The following is a 17,446-nucleotide window of genomic DNA, read 5'->3' as shown; positions in this document are numbered from 1 at the left end:
CAACATTATGTAGATGTTGTATTTAATTAACTTTTGGTTATCGGTTTGTTGTTTGCAGAAATGGTTGAGGTAATATAACAATTTATTCTACACAGTATACCAGAAAATAATGACTTCCCATATTATGTTTTGTCTTTCTATGAAATATTCAGTGAATAAAAGCGGTGCAAAGTTTGTAATTTGAGCTTTTGTAAAAAAGTCTTTCATGATTGAGTTGGATAATTTCCCCCCCAGTACTTATGATCTCATGTTAGATTTTAAAAATTTTATATTTCCAAAAAAATACTTTTTACTCAGAAGACTATCATGCGAACAATACAGTGTTGAAAATTAATTTAAAACACACATATTTCATTGTTTTGGAACTGAAGACCTCTTCCTTGCTCTAGATACATATGGCTATTGGCTGCTTGCTCAAGCTGGGTTCACACTGCAATTACTGGCCAAAACTTCACTGAGAAAGAATTATTCAAAAAACAAATCTCTGGTTGTGAACTTGAATTTGTGGTCATTCAGTGTGAAACACTTAAGCTCTCTTTTAACCAAAGGTTTAATCAAATGGTGTCAAATATTTTCTGGACAATGTGTGCAGTGCGATTGCTGCCATCACTGATCTCTGATTCTTGCCCTCTTTTCCCACTTCCTTCTTTCCCTGTTTTTAGCACCTGACTAACAATAGGCCCATCAACATCTGTAATTTGGCAACAAATAGTGTAGTCTAGCATCTACCATCATACAATGTGACACAGATTTCCATTTTTTTATGTCCTGCTTGCACAGTGTGACATGTTCAAGTCTTTTGTGATTTTGTAAGTCTCACAGTGTGTCAGGCTTTAGGGAAAGGTGGAGGCTCAAATAAGAATAATGCATAGTTTTCCTAATACTTGCCATTTTATGATTACATAACAATGTATGAAGTCCTCCCTAGTAAACCTGAACATTTGTAAACACTTATATGGAGTTATTTGATCACTGTACTTTTGCAGTGTTTTTTGCAAGGTCTTAAAAAGTCTTTATTTAATAATTTAGATTTTAGGCCTGGTAATGTCTTCAACACTAGTATTCCAAATCTAGTCTTATATAACATTTATGTCCTAAATTTGTATCTTAGGGCTTTTATTGCTTCAACCTGCAGAATAATTATTCTATTTTTAAAACTGGCTTATTTAAGGCCATTAAAATCAAATTTCATAAGTTATCCGCTACCAGCTCCATCATGGCAATGGCAAGTTTATGTGCACTTTGCTTTAAAACAGGGATTGCTATAGTTGCCTAAATACTCTTGTCAACACAGCTTACTCTGTATACTTAAAGAAAGCATTGAAGTTAGACGGCCTAAATAAAAATACTCAAGTCATACACTAGAGCTGAAAAACACCAGTGAAATTGACAGTTGAATTTAACTTACGCTAACAAATGAATTGAATTTAACTTTATACAGAACAGTAATTCAAAAGTTTTTTTCATTATTCATTTAGGTGTCGCATTTAACTTGAATAGGCTTTACGTCTTAATTTTAAACTCAGGCAGCTTGCAGAAACCTTGACTTTTGTGCATTAATTATAGGTGGGATGGCAGAAGTTTCGTGCCGAGTAGAATTCTGTGTTTTAAGTGTTTTCTTAGCATTTAGGTTAACATAATTCTGCTGTCCCTTTTGTTTTCCATTGAATGCAGTAACATGACATCCTTTCTAAACTTACAGTTGTTTCCTTAATTATGTCACCGAATACTGCTCGTCAACATTAAACAGTGGAACAATGTGGACAGTCAAAGAACAAATAATCTTTGCCTTGTACTTAAGGCTGTTGAGGCAGCTTTTTGGCCATCTTTGTCCTTCTATTTACTTTTTGAATTTGGTACACATCTTGGTGTTTCTGTTGGTGACATGCTTTGTTTAAGTTGAAAAACGTTTTTCCATTTGGAGGTTGAATGACATTTATTTTTTTAGATATCAGTTTTCCCTATATCAATTTTTGTTGTTTGTAGTATTATGTCCTTTAAAGTTTCTCTCACATTGCAGACCAATTTGTTATTACTCATGAAGGATTTACAGTTTTGTTAAACACACTCTAAAAAACTGCCATTCCTCTTTGTATCTTGGCTATGGCCCTACATTGTGACAGTCAAGCTGAAAATAGCAAGATTGCTGTGACAATTAGATAGGATCATAGTGCAGGTTTTCAGTGCTGTGATTCAACCATCTGTTCTGGGAAAGCGACATGTGCATTTGTAACGGGAAAAAAAACATGTGCATTTTCAAAATTGGCAGTTGAGGATTACCAGCAGAGCCACATTTGCTGTTAAAATTGCCAAGAAGATCTGTAGTTTAATGGACTATTATAGTTTTTGGTGGTTTAAAGCTCTGATAAACACTTTGCCTTAAAAGTTAAGTGTTTCACTGAGAACTAGTTCTTTCTGTTTGAGCTAATAAAGTGCTGACTCTGGTCTAGATAATCTAGTGCTACTATAGCACCAATTCTTTCCTGGTCCAGAACAAAGAACGGTTGGTATCATAGGCTTTAATTGACACCAACCACATAAATAAACTTTTTGTGCACACTATTGAAAAATGAAAGTATAGAGAACAAGGTGTCTATGGACCTTGGCCTGCCTAGTACATTGATTTGCATTCACAGTTAACTGTTTTCAAAGTGATTCAACAGCATTTGCAACATCACAAGCTGCCTTTTATGAACTAAACGGGTTACACCAGGACATTTCTGCAGGAGAAAAGAGATGCAGGTGGTGGATGCACCCACAAGAAAGATTTGTTTAAAGACATTTCAGTGGAAATGTTCAGTGACACCAACATGGCTGTGTCGTGGGGGAGAAATCAAACCTGAGCTCTTTATAAAATTGAAATAGGTCTACCATCACTTTCTGGTTAAATAAAAAAGGCTTGTTGCAGCTGATGTCACTATCGCTGGTCATTCTTTCTAAATGTGTGCGTTGTACAGAAACATACCCTACCTAAGTTGTTGGTGTAAGGGAATAATCATTGAGAAGAATAACCTGTAGTATGATCTGGTATAGGTGAATCATTGAATCTACAATCTACTGTTGCTAAGGCCACCAGTGAGAAAGAGAAATTAATCTGCTTCTCTGACAACACATTTTTCCCCTTTGTACCCTGCTGCTTGTGGATCTTTATGTGGTACCTTTTTTCTACATTACCTGAAAATTTGAAATACATTTAAAACAATTTATGTTGGAAATGTTTTTATTTTGGTTGTAAATGCACAACAACAGTTGTACATTTACAGTAACCCACTCTTACTGTATTTTGTTTCTTATCAAATATTCATACAGGCCACTGTTGTCTCTGTAAAAGTCTGATTTTATTCTGTATTTTATAGAAGCCTATTGTAAAATCACTTGACTGTTATCATGTTCGATGTTATCAGTTTGTCAGCAAGGTATCTAGATCTGCTTCTGCCTCTGCATGTGTGTACAGCAGCATAAGTAGAAGAGTGTCTTTTTCTAGAGAGATTTGAAGAGCTATTTATAGATCTCTTCCAAAGCACCGAGCGTGGTGCTGCTGCTTCTCTCCTCCCTTTACCACTCCTGATTCTGATCTCCCTCTCCATCTTTATTTGTTCCACTTTCTTTCATGTTCTTGTTACTCCAATTGTATTACCCTTTTTAGCATTTTTGTTTTTTAAATTAGATTTTTGTGTCCATCTTTTATTTCTTTTATATAAATTGTTGATCAGAGCTGAAGGAAATTGACGGCGTCAAGTCTGGCATAAGACTGGGTATGTCTTACTCACTTAAGTGTCAGGGATACAATAGTGGAGGGCTCTAACAGAATAGATTTAAAAAATGGAAGGCTGTGTTTATACCAACATTTCAGAAACCTTTGCCTAGTGTGTGTAAGCCTTTCTTAGCAAAGGCTTTAGGCTTTCACCAACTGATAATAAACCTGATGATGTACATGGTACTTGTAAAATGTATATATTATTTTTCAATGTTGATATTTTTTTTTGTTTCTCATTAGGTTCAGAAGAACTTTAAGATGCATGTCAAAACTAATCGGATAAACCCCCGTCTGTTGTAAATTTGGCTGTGTATTCTTGCTTCTTTCCCTTTGCTATTTTCTGTCTCTAACAGCCCTGTAAGAGAGGCAACCAGGTTGTTCACTCGCAGAAGCAGCTGGACTTGTTTTAGGCATTACATGGCATTAGTGCATGGCATCCCTTTTATCCTAGTCATGTGCTCACCCTGAGACAAATTTGTCCAGGGCCATGCTAGGCTTGCAAAGGTATGAATTAGTTTGTTGTCTTAATGTATATATGGTTTGCAAGTTTTAAGATAAACATCACTATATTTTCTCTGCCTGTTTTATGTTCTGCGTAATCCATAAATTGCAACTGTTGTGAGGTGATGGCACTTATCACTGGTGCCACTCATACTGCCCTTTTTATATCTAAGTGAAATTTACGATATTAGCATAGTAAATCTGCTCTCTTGATATGAGCAAAATAGACTATAAATTTGAACCTCTCTTTCAAAGCAGACAAACAATCTTGAAGGTAAATGAAAGGCTTTTTCATCTCTTACTGGAGAAACATTTAAAGCAAGCAGAACTTGTTTTGACACAAAAATTGCTGTGCTTTCAGAGGTCATTTAATTTGAAATGAACTGTGGATTATTGGCATTGATATTACAAAAATATGTATAGATTGATACAAAGATAGTTACACAGTTTAAGCCTAAAAGCCAAACTTCGAAGCTTACGTAGCTATTAAACAGATTTTTCAAAACTGATTGCTTTACTGCTGGAGCTGTACACTCTGTTTAGTTTTAAAACTTTTTCAACTGTCACTAAAAGATGTTGACTGCATGATATATGGACAACGTTAAAATATTGTTGTTTATTATTGACTATATTGGTCGTAATTAATGCACATTTTCCCAACCACCTTTTGAGTTTTATAAAGAATTAGACCCTACGAAATCTTTGTCATGTGCTGGCGTCAGTGGGCAATGAAAATCTACCCAGCTGGTTACATGTAATTTTTTTCGCGTGAATGCATGTTGCTTAAAATATTATGGTCTGCCAAATATTGCATCCAAAAAGGCCTTTGAGGTTGTTAAATTATAGAAACCGATACTGTGATACCGGATAAAGCGGAAGACGACGAGTACGAGTACGATACTGTGATAATTGTGATATATCGTGAAGCTGTAATGTTGTCTATACTCGCCAGAAAGGGGACTGTAGCTGTCACATTATTGACACTGTTGTCTTTACAGTTCAATGTTTAACGAAGATTAATTGGTTCTTACCTTTAGCATATGGGTAACAATGTTTTTAATTTTATGATCAATATCTAAAAGGGTCTTATTTCAAGAGCCTTATGCCACTGAATGTAATGCTGTGGTAGCATGGCATTCAGTTAATTAGATTGCTGTAAGCTGCATGTTATTTATGTTTCACTCAGTTAATATTTCTTGGAAATAAAACTGAAATTACATCACTGCCATTGGCTATAAAGTTATTATTATAATTGTTAAATTAATCCTAAGAGCTTAGGATGGTGAATCTAAACCAGCGAATGAATGCTGGCCAAAATGCAGACTCTTATTCACACTTGATCAGAATTAGAGAAACTTGTAAACATGTAGCTTCCATAAAGTTCAGGAAACTTGCAGAGTTTTTGCTTCTTATGAGTCAACAAAGGAATGTTTATATCACACTAAAATGAAGCATGCAAAATGGTCCAAAAGTAGGCAACTAGCATAAGACAAATGGTAGCTAATTGAAATTTAAGAGATGAGTTTAAGCGACATTTGTTTTTTTATTTTTTTTTTATTCTGGACATTGATCTGCTAGCTACTATTTATTTATGTAACTGTTATCTTCTGGTTATGAAACACATCATTCTACTGTGAAACACCAGATTAGCTCCTTTTTGAAGTGTCAAGGTCATGTGGGGTTGTAAAGTTTTAACTGCTGGTTTCTAGTGACATGATTTATGTTTTCAAAAAATAGCATTAGAATGCTATGTAGCAGAACTACATATTTAGAAGTAATGAACAATACACGTGTTTAAGTTACTCTTTCATAGTCTTAACATTTTTGGTAACTTTGATTACTGTTCCTGCCATTGCATCTACATCCAGTGTTTTAGTTGTCAGAAACTGGCATGGTCACTACTACTCAAAAGTAATTAGAAGCTGGACCAGAACCTTAGTTGGTCACACAAATTTCAGTTTAAGCCTTGCTCAATCAGACATGTGTACAGGAGACCCTAACTCCAGAGCTTAAGCAGCTGCCTTACATAAAGTTAGCTGCTAAAAGGATTTTTGTCACCGAACTTTTGATTGCCTTTGTTCCTCAGCATCTTTTTAGCTGATGTTTGCAGTTAAGTTAACTGCATAGAGAATGTGCAAATATGTTGTCTGGTGGGAATAGGGTTTTTCCTTGCTAATGAGGTGGATTAATTTTTTTCTCTTCCCTTCAAACACCACTCCCACTGGTATGCTTTTTTATTTTGGCCATTGCAGCACTGCTAGAGTTTCACCAGCAGCTGTCAGTACTTGAAGCTTATTCAGTTTGTCCAGACACAGGCGGCAGATGATGACAGATGCTTCAGAAAAACGGATAGTGATGAATGGCGCCCAGTGTGTCCTCAGACTGTGTGACGTATCATCTTTTTTTTCTTTTTTTTTACAGAATAATACCTAACCTTGAAATGCAGCTATCAAAAAATAACATTCACTGCAATCTGTCATTACAGAGAAGGGCTGCTGAATGAAGTGACGTGCTAGCTGATCCAAGCAGCCCTTTTAACAGCTGGGCTTCTTGAATGCCCTGCTTTGGCCATCATTGCAATTATATTGTTACAGAGACAGAGAGCAAACAAGATGTGTTGGAGAGAGAGCGAGAATCTACACGAAAGGGAGGGTTTGAGGAGCAGGGAGCAGTACAAACTGTGCGCATGATAGCATAAGCCTGGTAGGCAAAGAAGGGGCTAGTTTGCGAGCAAGGTGTTCTCTTTTTGCTGTTATGCTTGTGCCTCATTCAGAGAAAAGGGGGGAGCCAAAATAGACCTTTTTAAAATATTTTCATAAAATAACTTAAAAAAGCACAGCTGATAGTACCTCCAGCAAGGAAGAGAACGCACCAGGCATGAAGATGAAAAAAAGTACAATGAGCTGAAGATAGTGGCAGACCTGAAGTGTCTCGAATCGCTCTTCACTTGGCAGAAAATGGAATTCCTGCATTTGTGCTAGTACATGCTGAGGTAAATCTTTTAAAAGCTTGGTTTTTATTGAGTGCTGCTTTATCTGATTTATTTTTACCTTGGTAAAGTGCTTTTAGTTGTTAAACTCCGGTCTTAGCAGAAGATCAACAAAACTGCAGTTGATGTTATCTGTGTAATTGTCTGTGAGCTTTATTAATTTGGTGTATGTTGTAGTTTAATTAGCTTTACATTTAATTTAGCATGACTTGGTCACTGTTGTGATTACTTATGATGGCATTCATTTTGTTCTTGCTTTTAGGAACCATTAATGTTAAGAGATTACTGTAAAATTGCTAAAATCATAGAGTAGCTAGACAATGGTTTACCATACCATGCAGACCATGATCTAGGCAGTTATGTTCCTGTTACATTATTGTTGGTGATTTTTCATTGTTGTTTATACTGGTCAGTTTGACTTTTAATGAAGTTTGTGTTTACTGCTCAGTTTATGTTTACGCACTATGTATGTAAGGACAAACCTATTGTTTTTACTGAAGCAAATGATGAGGTAATAAGGAATTCCCATCCCCTGTCTCCGTGAGGGAGGGTGGAGGTGGTCTAGTTGGGTGGAGAGTCAACGAGAAGTAGGCGCTGGTCTGCAACACTCAGTTTAAGGAGGGATGGAAGAAGTGAGGCTTGCAGGTTTGAAAAATGCTTACATAAAGCTCATGGAAAGTCTCCCCACCCTCTCCATTTTATTAATTGTAACCTTTTTGATCTGTAAATGCAACTGAGGTTTGTCTGAGCATTTACAATTATGTTTACGCCTTTATTTATGGAACACTGTGTGCAGAAACAGAGTAGATAGGTGAGAGGGAGGCTGCACAAGCGTGAGAAAAAGCATAACAACAGGGCCTTCTTAAATACAAAATCTATTGCTATAAATAGCAATCCATCCTCATGGTGTGAACACTGTTTCAGGTTTAGAGGACCAGGCTTTTCCCATCTTTAACTTGTATGATGGTTTTACCCCTTTGAAATCAGAACCACGATGCTCTTCATCATTTCCTCCCTTATACTTTCTGTTTTCTGTTCACTTGGCCTGAATCCATCCTATGTTGTATCTGGCCTGTTTATATAATGAGTGCCTCTATGTGCATGTGTGTGCTTCTCTTTCAGAATTAAAAACAGTGAACATGCATCTGTATCCTCATGAGCAGTTGTTTCGCTTCTGTTCAGTTTGTCAGATTTTTGTAAAATGAAAAGGATTTAATAACACTATTCTCTCGTGGATTAGAAAAGACAAATGACCACCAGAGCAACCCAACATTGAACAAAAAAAAAAGCTTTTTGGGTGTTAGGTTGGAAGAGCTCTTTCCTTCTTGGTGTCTTGTCGGTCCACAAATTATGGAGAGAAGGAAGCAAGAAAAGTTTGCCAAACTCTGCATGGAGAACTTAAGTGTGGAAATTATTTTGTAGGTGTTACCATTGGTTGCATAGTTTGCAGCTTTGTAATCGGACTTTCCAGGTAGTGGGCATTCAGCATGACTAAATTGTCAGTGCGTTTAGACGAGTACTGATTTTTGTTTGAGGAAGCAATGAGATGAGACAAAAGAAGACAAATCCAATGGCAGACTTCAAAATAACAGTTTCTTTAAGTGCATGGAAGTGAGAAGGTTTGCAGTTTATGTGGAGTGTGAAAGATGGTCAACCTATTAGTTATTTGACGGTACATCCAGCTTACAAAATGCAGTGGGATTCATGAGACAAGTGTTCAGCACTATCATTGGGGTGTATTCACACCAGGAAAGTCCTTTAGTCCGTTTGTTTGGTCCGGGCCAAAAGCTAACTTTATTTTTTTCATTTGGTGCGGCTTGTTTTCATATTGTACTTTTTGCAAGTGAACTACTACTTGTAAACAAATCATTGTTCCCATTGGACAGAAATGATGGGGGCAGAACAGAGCACAGACACGGACATTTAGGAAAACATCTGTAGACGTGCTGCGTGCAGCACCTCTGTTCTTCATATTTGTGTCGTTATTACACTTGCAATATTATTGTGTGGCTGAAGAGCAGCTCATTCAACACAGATTTTGAGACGTTCCATTTTTTTATTTTAGAACCCCATTCCATTCTCTACGTGCCTTGTCCCACAACAAGCCAGTAGCGTTGCTAAGCAACACACAGCTTATCAGGTATGATTACCTTACAACACACACCTTTGCTACCGGCTACGGTGGCTTTTTATGTCCAAAGAGGCGTACACCTTTTTGTAGTTGGTTCGGATCGGGGCCGGTTTGTATTCAGACCATAAGCGAACCGCACCAGAGTCCGTTTGGAAGCGGGCCGAGACCACCTTAAAAAGTGGGTCTCGGTCCGGTTGTGGGGTCCGGACCAAGCGGGGAAACAAACTCTGGTCCGTTTAAGGCGGACCAAAAGTGGCAAGTGTGAATACACCCTTAGAGAAACTAAAAATTCAGGTTTTTTTATACTGAGTAAATGTTTCACCGAACATAAACAGTTTGGAACAATCTGTAATCAGTGGAGAATATTTCAGTACATGTTCATATGTTGTGTTTTTTGTTTTTCTAATTTTAAGGAGGTTAAAAAGCTACAATTGTACACTGCTCAAAAAAATAAAGGGAACACTCAAATAACACATCCTAGATCTGAATGAATGAAATATTCTCATTGAATACTTTGTTCTGTAGAAAGTTGAATGTGCTGACAACAAAATCCCACAAAAATCATCAATGGAAATCAAATTTATTAACCAATAGAGGCCTGAATTTGGAGTCACACACAAAATCAAAGTGGAAAAACACACTACAGGCTGATCCAACTTTGATGTAATGTCTTTAAAACAAGTCAAAATGAGGCTCAGTATTGTGTGTGGCCTCCACGTGTCTGTATGACCTCCGTACAACGCCTGGGCATGCTCCTGATGAGACGGTGGATGGTCTCCTGAGGGATCTCCTCCCAGACCTGGACTAAAGCATCCGCCAACTCCTGGACAGTCTGTGATGCAACGTGACGTTGGTGGATGGAGAGAGACATGATGTCCCAGATGTGCTCAATCGGATTCAGGTCTGGGGATCAGGCGGGCCAGTCTATAGCTTCAATGTCTTCATCTTGCAGGAACTGCTGACACACTCCTCAGCCATGCGGCCCTCCAAAGAAATGCCACCCCACACCATTACTGACCCACTGCCAAACTGGTCATGCTGAAGGATGTTGCAGGCAGCAGATGGCTCTCCACGGTGTCTCCAGATTCTGTCACGTCTGTCACATGTGCTCAGTGTGAACCTGCTTTCATCTGTGAAGAGCACAGGGCGCCAGTGGTCAATATACCAATCCTGGTGTTCTCTGGCAAATGCCAAGCGTCCTGCACGGTGTTGGGCTGTGAGCACAACACCGTGCAGGACGTTGGGCCCTCATACCATCCTCATGGAGTCGGTTTCTAACCATTTGTGCAGACACATGCACATTTGTGGCCTGCTGGAGGTCATTTTGCAGGGCTCTGGCAGTGCTCCTCCTGTTCCTCCTTGCACAAAGGCAGAGGTAGTGGTCCTGCTGCTGGGTTGTTGCCCTCCTACGGCCTCCTCCACGTCTCCTGGTGTACTGGTCTGTCTCCTGGTAGAGCCTCCAGGCTCTGGACTCTACGCTGACAGACACAGCAAACCTTCTTGCCACAGCTCACATTGATGTGCCATCCTGGATGAGCTTCACTACCTGAGCCACTTGTGTGGGTTGTAGAGTCCGTCTCATGCTACCACGAGTGTGAAAGAACCACCAACATTCAAAAGTGACCAAAACATCAGCCAGAAAGCATAAGTACTGAGAAGTGGTCTGTGGTCCCCACCTGCAGAACCACTCCTTTATTGAGTGTCTTGCTAATCACCAAAGATTTCCCCCTGTTGTCTTTTCCATTTGCACAACAACATGTGAAACTGATTGTCAATCAGTGTTGCTTCCTAAGTGGACAGTTTGATTCCACAGGAGTTTGATTTACTTGGAGTTATATTGTGTTGTTTAAGTGTTCCCTTTTATTTTTTTGAGCAGTGTATAATATACTCCCCTTTTTGTGTTTTCACAAGTAGAAAAATGTTATGTGTCTCTGTTCAGTGTAGAATTATCAGGATCAGGTTTAATCACTCTATTTTAGATTTTGAACTAGAAGCACACAACTGAAGTCCAGATTCCTTAAAACAGTAAAACAGCCCTTTAGTTTAGGACCTATAGGACGTTTCATAGCAGAGGCAAACTTTAGCTTTCATAGCAACTGTTAGGCAGTCTCTGTATTTTCACAGTGCTTACAAACAGTCATAACTTTTCTGCCAGTCTGTAACCGGTTCATATTTCTACTGGGTATCCAAAATGCTATCACAGAAACAATTTAAAAGGTGTGGGATCCTCTTCTTTTCTTTTATAACAGAGCATTGTCGACCAGGCTGATGAGAAGTCTTTGTTTACAAGAGTTACTGCTCTTTTTGGATGACAATATCTCTTCTAGTTTTATTTTACCCTAGTCACATTCTGACAATTTTCACTACATGTGGGTGTATTGCTGCTTTTTTTTTATTTTTTATAAATATATACACCTTTTTACAGAGTACAGATTTGCTTCTACACATTTGAGTTTTCTCTCTGATATAACAACCTGGTTAGGATAAAGAGGAAATGTAAGGAAACTGAGAAAAACAAGAAAAATACTGCAGGTTTTAGGGGTATAAGAACTGTCTTTTTTTTAACAGGTAAACAGATGGCATGGCACATTGCTGATGTGACACTGCTGTCAGGTCAGCTACGTGACCTAGAGACTAGCTTCTAATCTGAGCCAGAGCAGCAGTGACATACACACTCACTTTCACACATGAAAAAGGGAGCAAAGCACCAATGAAATCACCAACGGAACATCTCAAATAAAAGGACCCGATGAAAATATGATTAATAGTTCTAGGAGTTGACAAGTTGTAAAATGTGGAACTGAAGTTCAGGATTTGCACACTTGTTTTCAGCCAACTTTGTGTACGCTTTACAGTGACAGCCTGGCAGGTTGATTGGCTGGATCTTTTTCCCAGCATGAAGCTAGCTGGCTGGCAACACTCAAGCCCTGATCCCTGTTGTTGCATGGCAGCCTAGAAACCCTGCTTATAAGTGTGCTTATGGTAAGTCGGTGCATTTGTGTTGATCAAAAAGGGTAATTATCATTTAGAACAATTCTGTTTTATGTATATCATAGATGAACGTACTGAGACTAAATCTTATTTTAATAATAAATTTGAAGGGCTCTAAGCTGTGCTTCTGTGCTGTAATTTCATCCATGTTTACAGAGTGATCAGAGATACAGTTTTGAGGTCCAGGCATATATTTTGTCTTACACAATATGTAGCTGCCATCAGAACAATGGTCCACAATAACAACAATACACATTTTGCACTTAAAAGCTGTTTTTAGAATCATTTGTTTGCCAAGAAGGGGGGAGTTTTTCGGTATATTTAAAATAATATTTGATTTGCCTATGAAGATAATGTATATTTCCACATAACACAAAACAAAAGGATGTCCAAATCCTATAATGAAAAATGAGACTCTTATATACCTAACTACTTAATTTAAGAGTTGTTAAATTGTCAGATACATTCCTGCTTGGCTTAAAAAGTATGGCAGGAAGCTTTGTTTGTGGTTTAGTTATGTTTCCATGTAGTAATTTAGGTTCCAGTGACGTATAGTATACGGAAAGGTTTGCTTGTTTTAACAGGAGTGTTTGATCTGCACTCCGTCCCCGATACCAGTTTGTCATTTGAGAGCAGTCATTTGGGGAAACATAATTCCATAAGACATTAAAATTAGTGACATGCCTAAAAATTCAGTAAAAAATGCAGTAAAATGGCATGTTACATTTATCAGTTTTAAATGGGCTATTTTACTTTGACTGTTATGTAACTCACACCAATGACCTTTTGGCTGCAGCCATATCCATTTTTATTGACCACGACAGACATTTTGTCCCAACAGGAGTCCGTTCAAGACAAGTTCATGTTTCTAAACAAAGTATATCTGACTTGAGGAATACAGCAACAACATTCACTAAACTTACATCTTGCTGCTGTAGACGGTGTTTTCATGTAGAGCAGTTTGCTGAGTTGCTAGGCTAATTTTAGAATGTTTTCTGTTTTGACATTGATCATTGATAATTTGGCTTGCAACATTGTTTAATGTCTATTGTAGTTAATCTTGGGTAAAATAAAAGTTTTTTTGGCTTCATAAATTTAATGCATTGCTTTGTCGTAAAACTAAATAACTAATAATTTAGTTGTATACTGAGTATTGAGTATTAGTAGTATATTGAGCTGCAGTAACCACCAAATACATCTTGTATTCATTAGTACCGTACGTTTTTTGGTTTCACTGCATTTGTTATATACGTTTCTGCAGGTGTAGAAGCAGTCTTCTAGGATGTTCTCTATTATTCTCTACACCCTTTTTTCCCTCATCCATTCTTTTCTCCTCTCTCTTTTTCCATTTTGACTCACCTCTCTCTCTTTCTTGCTTCTTTTTTTTCCTTTTCGTTTCAGTCTCAGTCTCCATTGCAATTGAAATAATCCCAAAGCAGTTTCTAATAAAGTTTTTTTTTTTTTTTTTTTTTTTTTTCATATCATACAAAGCATTATAGCATTAGCCGTTAATTTGTTGGGCTTCTTCTTGGCACTGAGACAAGAAGTCTGAGTGCTACTCTGCTGAACGGGACACATAAAAAAAAAAAAAAAAAGATAAAACAAACTGGAGTCCAGTGTAAACTATGAATGGGGAGACGTTGGCTCAGGTGGTAGGGGTTTGTCCTATAACCAGTGGGTTGCTTATGGCCGACCCACTTCTGTCAGTCTGCCCTAGGGCAGCTGTGGCTACAATGTAGTCTACCACTGTTGGTGTGTATCAATGGTTTGATGACTGACTGTAGTGTAAAGCACTTTGGACAAAAGCGCTACTTAAAGGGCAGGCCATTTACCATAGGTCCACCATAATGTGCTCTCAGTTTAGAGCAAAACCTTCAGCTTTATTCATAAATCAGCAGTCAGTAATTTTGTCCGCTGCCAAAAAATCTTTCACCGCGGAGATACAAGCATCTTTTAGGTAGTTGGCATAAGAGATTTTGTTGTTTATATCGACAAGTTTTGAGAAACAATAATTTGGTAAAATAAGAACACATTGTACAAAATGGGTTGGTGGCGAAAGCTTTGCTTCTTTGTTGCATGTTGTGTACGTGTACAAAGCGGGTGAACAATAAAATGTTTACTATGCTATTAAAATAGTCTTTTTTTTCTGTAGATGTTGATTGTTAATATGCTGATCTTTAGATTTGTTCATATTTTATTTTTAAAGTGCATAGATATCTAACTTTTATTTTGGTTTTTTTTCTGGCATTTTTTCACATAAAATTAAAGGTTTCTGCCACAAACATTTTATTCTTGCTTAAAACTGGAACTGAAAACCTTATTTATATATTTCACGAATAGCTTGTTTTTTTAGCTTTAAGCTTTATGTATAGCTCTCATAATACCTAGCCAGAACAAAGCAGAACGACAATAACTACAGGCTGAATCTAAGTGGAATCCTAATGTGCATAAAAACATTAGGCCTTGCAGAGCAGCATATGTAAGAGAGACTTGGTAACATTCATAAAATATAACTTATAAGAAATGTAAAAATCCTGTAAATCAATATATATTTTCTCTTGGCATATCAGCTTGGCCATGAAACTTCTACTGTTCAGACCACAGTCCATACCCAGTAAGCAAATATTATATTATGTTTTGAGTTATTTTCAAAGGTTTATAAATAAAAAAACAAAACAAAAACTAAATGAATAAACCTGAAGTAATTTTTTTATGTGATTTTTATCATAAACTTAATTGTTTATTCTGTGATGAACAAAATTCAGTTGTTTTGCAATTTAGAATATCTTTCATTTTCTGAAAGGTTTTCCTGATTAATCTGATGGGGTCGAAGTTCGACTCTTACAGTTGATCTTAGGTGTTCAAACCTGTGTTACAATGCAAAGTTTTGTGGTTAAAACAAACAAACAAAAAAGTTAAATAATTTTAAAACTTTTTCCACCTTCAATTTGGGAAATGTGAATGTGTCAGTTTGTATTGGTTTTGACACAAATAAGTATCTATGAATGATTCATTTGTTTTAATATGGATTATATTGATATAATTCCTTTATTTTCTCAACCTTAGGAGAAGGGTACAGGCATGATTTACATCACAGTATTTATGTTTCATGGCACAGTAAAGAAAGTAATCAAATATTAAAGTAAAAGCTAAGGGAAAAAAAGGTTATGGTCTGATGAAGCTAAGTCTAAAGTTTTGGGCCACAGTTCCAGAATATCTGTTTGGCACAAAAACCGCAGTGAGCATCACCCAAAAACACCAGGTCTATTTTGAAACACGGTGGCGGCTACATCATTATCGGGGGTTCATTTTCTTCATAGGGAACTGAGGCTTTTGTCAAAGGGAATGAAATTATGAACAGTTTGAAATACTAGTCAGTTTTGAACTAAAACAAGGTCAGCCAAAAGATGAAGAATGAGTTTACTTTCAGCATCACACTGAGTCTGAACATACATCCAAATTCACAAAATAATGAGGTCCTGAGTAGAAAATCAAAGTTTTGGAATAGTCTAAAACCTAGCATTTCAACAAGGGTTTGTGCACTTTTGAAAGTCAGTTTGTTTTTATTTATGATTCAAATGTTAGGACAAGTGACCATTTATTTGCAGGTGAATACAAGATGGGTTTTGCATGAGTAGCTACCTACTTTAACAGTGCATGTTGTGCTTACTTACTTAATCTGGATGAAACGCAGCAGTCCTAATATTAAGTTGCAGTTGAACTAAGGTCAATTATGATAAAAATTAGACAGCAGTCAAATCATACGTTAAAATAAATACCAAGACGGATAAAAATTGAGAAGTACATCGATATAATGGAATTATTGCCACAACACACACATCCATTAATTATTAGTATGAACATTCCATATGTTATCAGGATTCAGATTGATCATTAATAGCCAGTTATCACAGTGTTTTTGTCGTGTCGCCCAGCCCTATCTGGAAGTCTCACTTTGTAGATGTGAGCTCAGTTTGTTTATTTCAAGGTTCAGCTTCAAGAGATGAGATAATCTCTGCCCTCATCAAGATGGAGTGGAACAGAACTGCATGTGGTTAGACGGCGTGTTAAGGAAACATTTATCAGTCTGCTCATTTCTATAACTGTGTGTGAATGAATGACTCACCTTCTGATCACTTTGAAAATCCCAGAGTGTCTGTGTGAACACCTCCAAAGCATATTTTGTTGCATGTGTGGGTTTTACTGTGCATGCATGATGGAGCTGGGTTATCCAAGCTTTAATTCACTCGTATTGCTTCTGGTGTGTTTTCCTGTGCTCTTTTATGTTTTATTTTTTTCTATCTAATGAAAAATACACCGGGCTTTGTAATTGGTTAAAGCAGGGGTCATAAGAGTGAAAAGGAAATGAAAAATATGGGGGTGTTGAGGGATATGGCAGCTTTTCTCTTGGTGACAGAGCCTGTTGCCATGGAGCTGGTCCTCCCATTGGTGGAAGCATGGGCCAATCGCATAAGAGTGCAGATTGTTTCATCATTGAGAAGTTTTTCCTCTCTTCCTGTCTCACTATCTCCCACTTGCTTCTCCATGTTTCTCTCCTGTCTTCTCTTCCCTATCTCTCTGACACCCTCTTTCTCTGCTCCCTGCTTCTCACACTGAAGGAAGCCGATAAATTACATAAGGTTTATTATAAGTGCAGTAGCTACCACCCAGTTTTATTCTGGGAAAGTTCAACCAGCAGTATGGATACTGCAAGAAGAATCTTCCACATATCATACCATGCTTGAGAAGGTAAAATAACTCAGCAGCTTGGAAAACAAAATCTATTCATTGCACAACTAATTGTTACAGAAGGTTTAAATGTTTGACGAGCACCTTGGAGACAGGCCAGCAGCTAAAGAGTCATTGCTGCTGTAATTTTTTCTTTCAGTGCTCGCCAAACTACAGTGAGGTATCTTTCACTGACAGTTTAAAGATATTATTATATCATCGAATAACACTCTTTACCTTGCTGCCTTCCCAAAGTTTAACTCAGTTTAGGAATTATTTAGATGTATTAGTGATTCTAAGAGCTATTTTCTTTGGTGTTGCTGGTTTTCATGTTGGTCTTGGTTTTCTT

The 17,446-nt window shown here is 37.4% G+C and overlaps 1 protein-coding gene across 17 annotated transcripts in view; it reads left to right on the top strand.

The window, feature by feature from the left end:
• LOC124856622 (R3H domain-containing protein 2) overlaps positions 1–17,446 on the top strand; it is a 69,185-nt gene that overhangs the window by 1,001 nt on the left and 50,738 nt on the right. Inside the window, exon 1 of one of the 17 annotated variants that reach the window (XM_047347263.1) lies at positions 6,971–7,250. The exons of 15 other annotated variants lie outside the window; for them this stretch is intronic. The gene's annotated coding sequence lies outside the window, so the exon portion shown is untranslated. Of the gene's footprint in view, positions 1–6,970; positions 7,251–12,233; positions 12,361–17,446 lie in introns of those variants that run through there. One more of the 17 variants, XM_047347265.1, reaches the window with a different exon arrangement.

Source organism: Girardinichthys multiradiatus, chromosome 20 (assembly GCF_021462225.1).
Source record: "Girardinichthys multiradiatus isolate DD_20200921_A chromosome 20, DD_fGirMul_XY1, whole genome shotgun sequence".
Classification (NCBI taxonomy): Eukaryota; Metazoa; Chordata; class Actinopteri; order Cyprinodontiformes; family Goodeidae; genus Girardinichthys; species Girardinichthys multiradiatus.
This window is presented reverse-complemented; position numbering and strand designations above follow the sequence as displayed.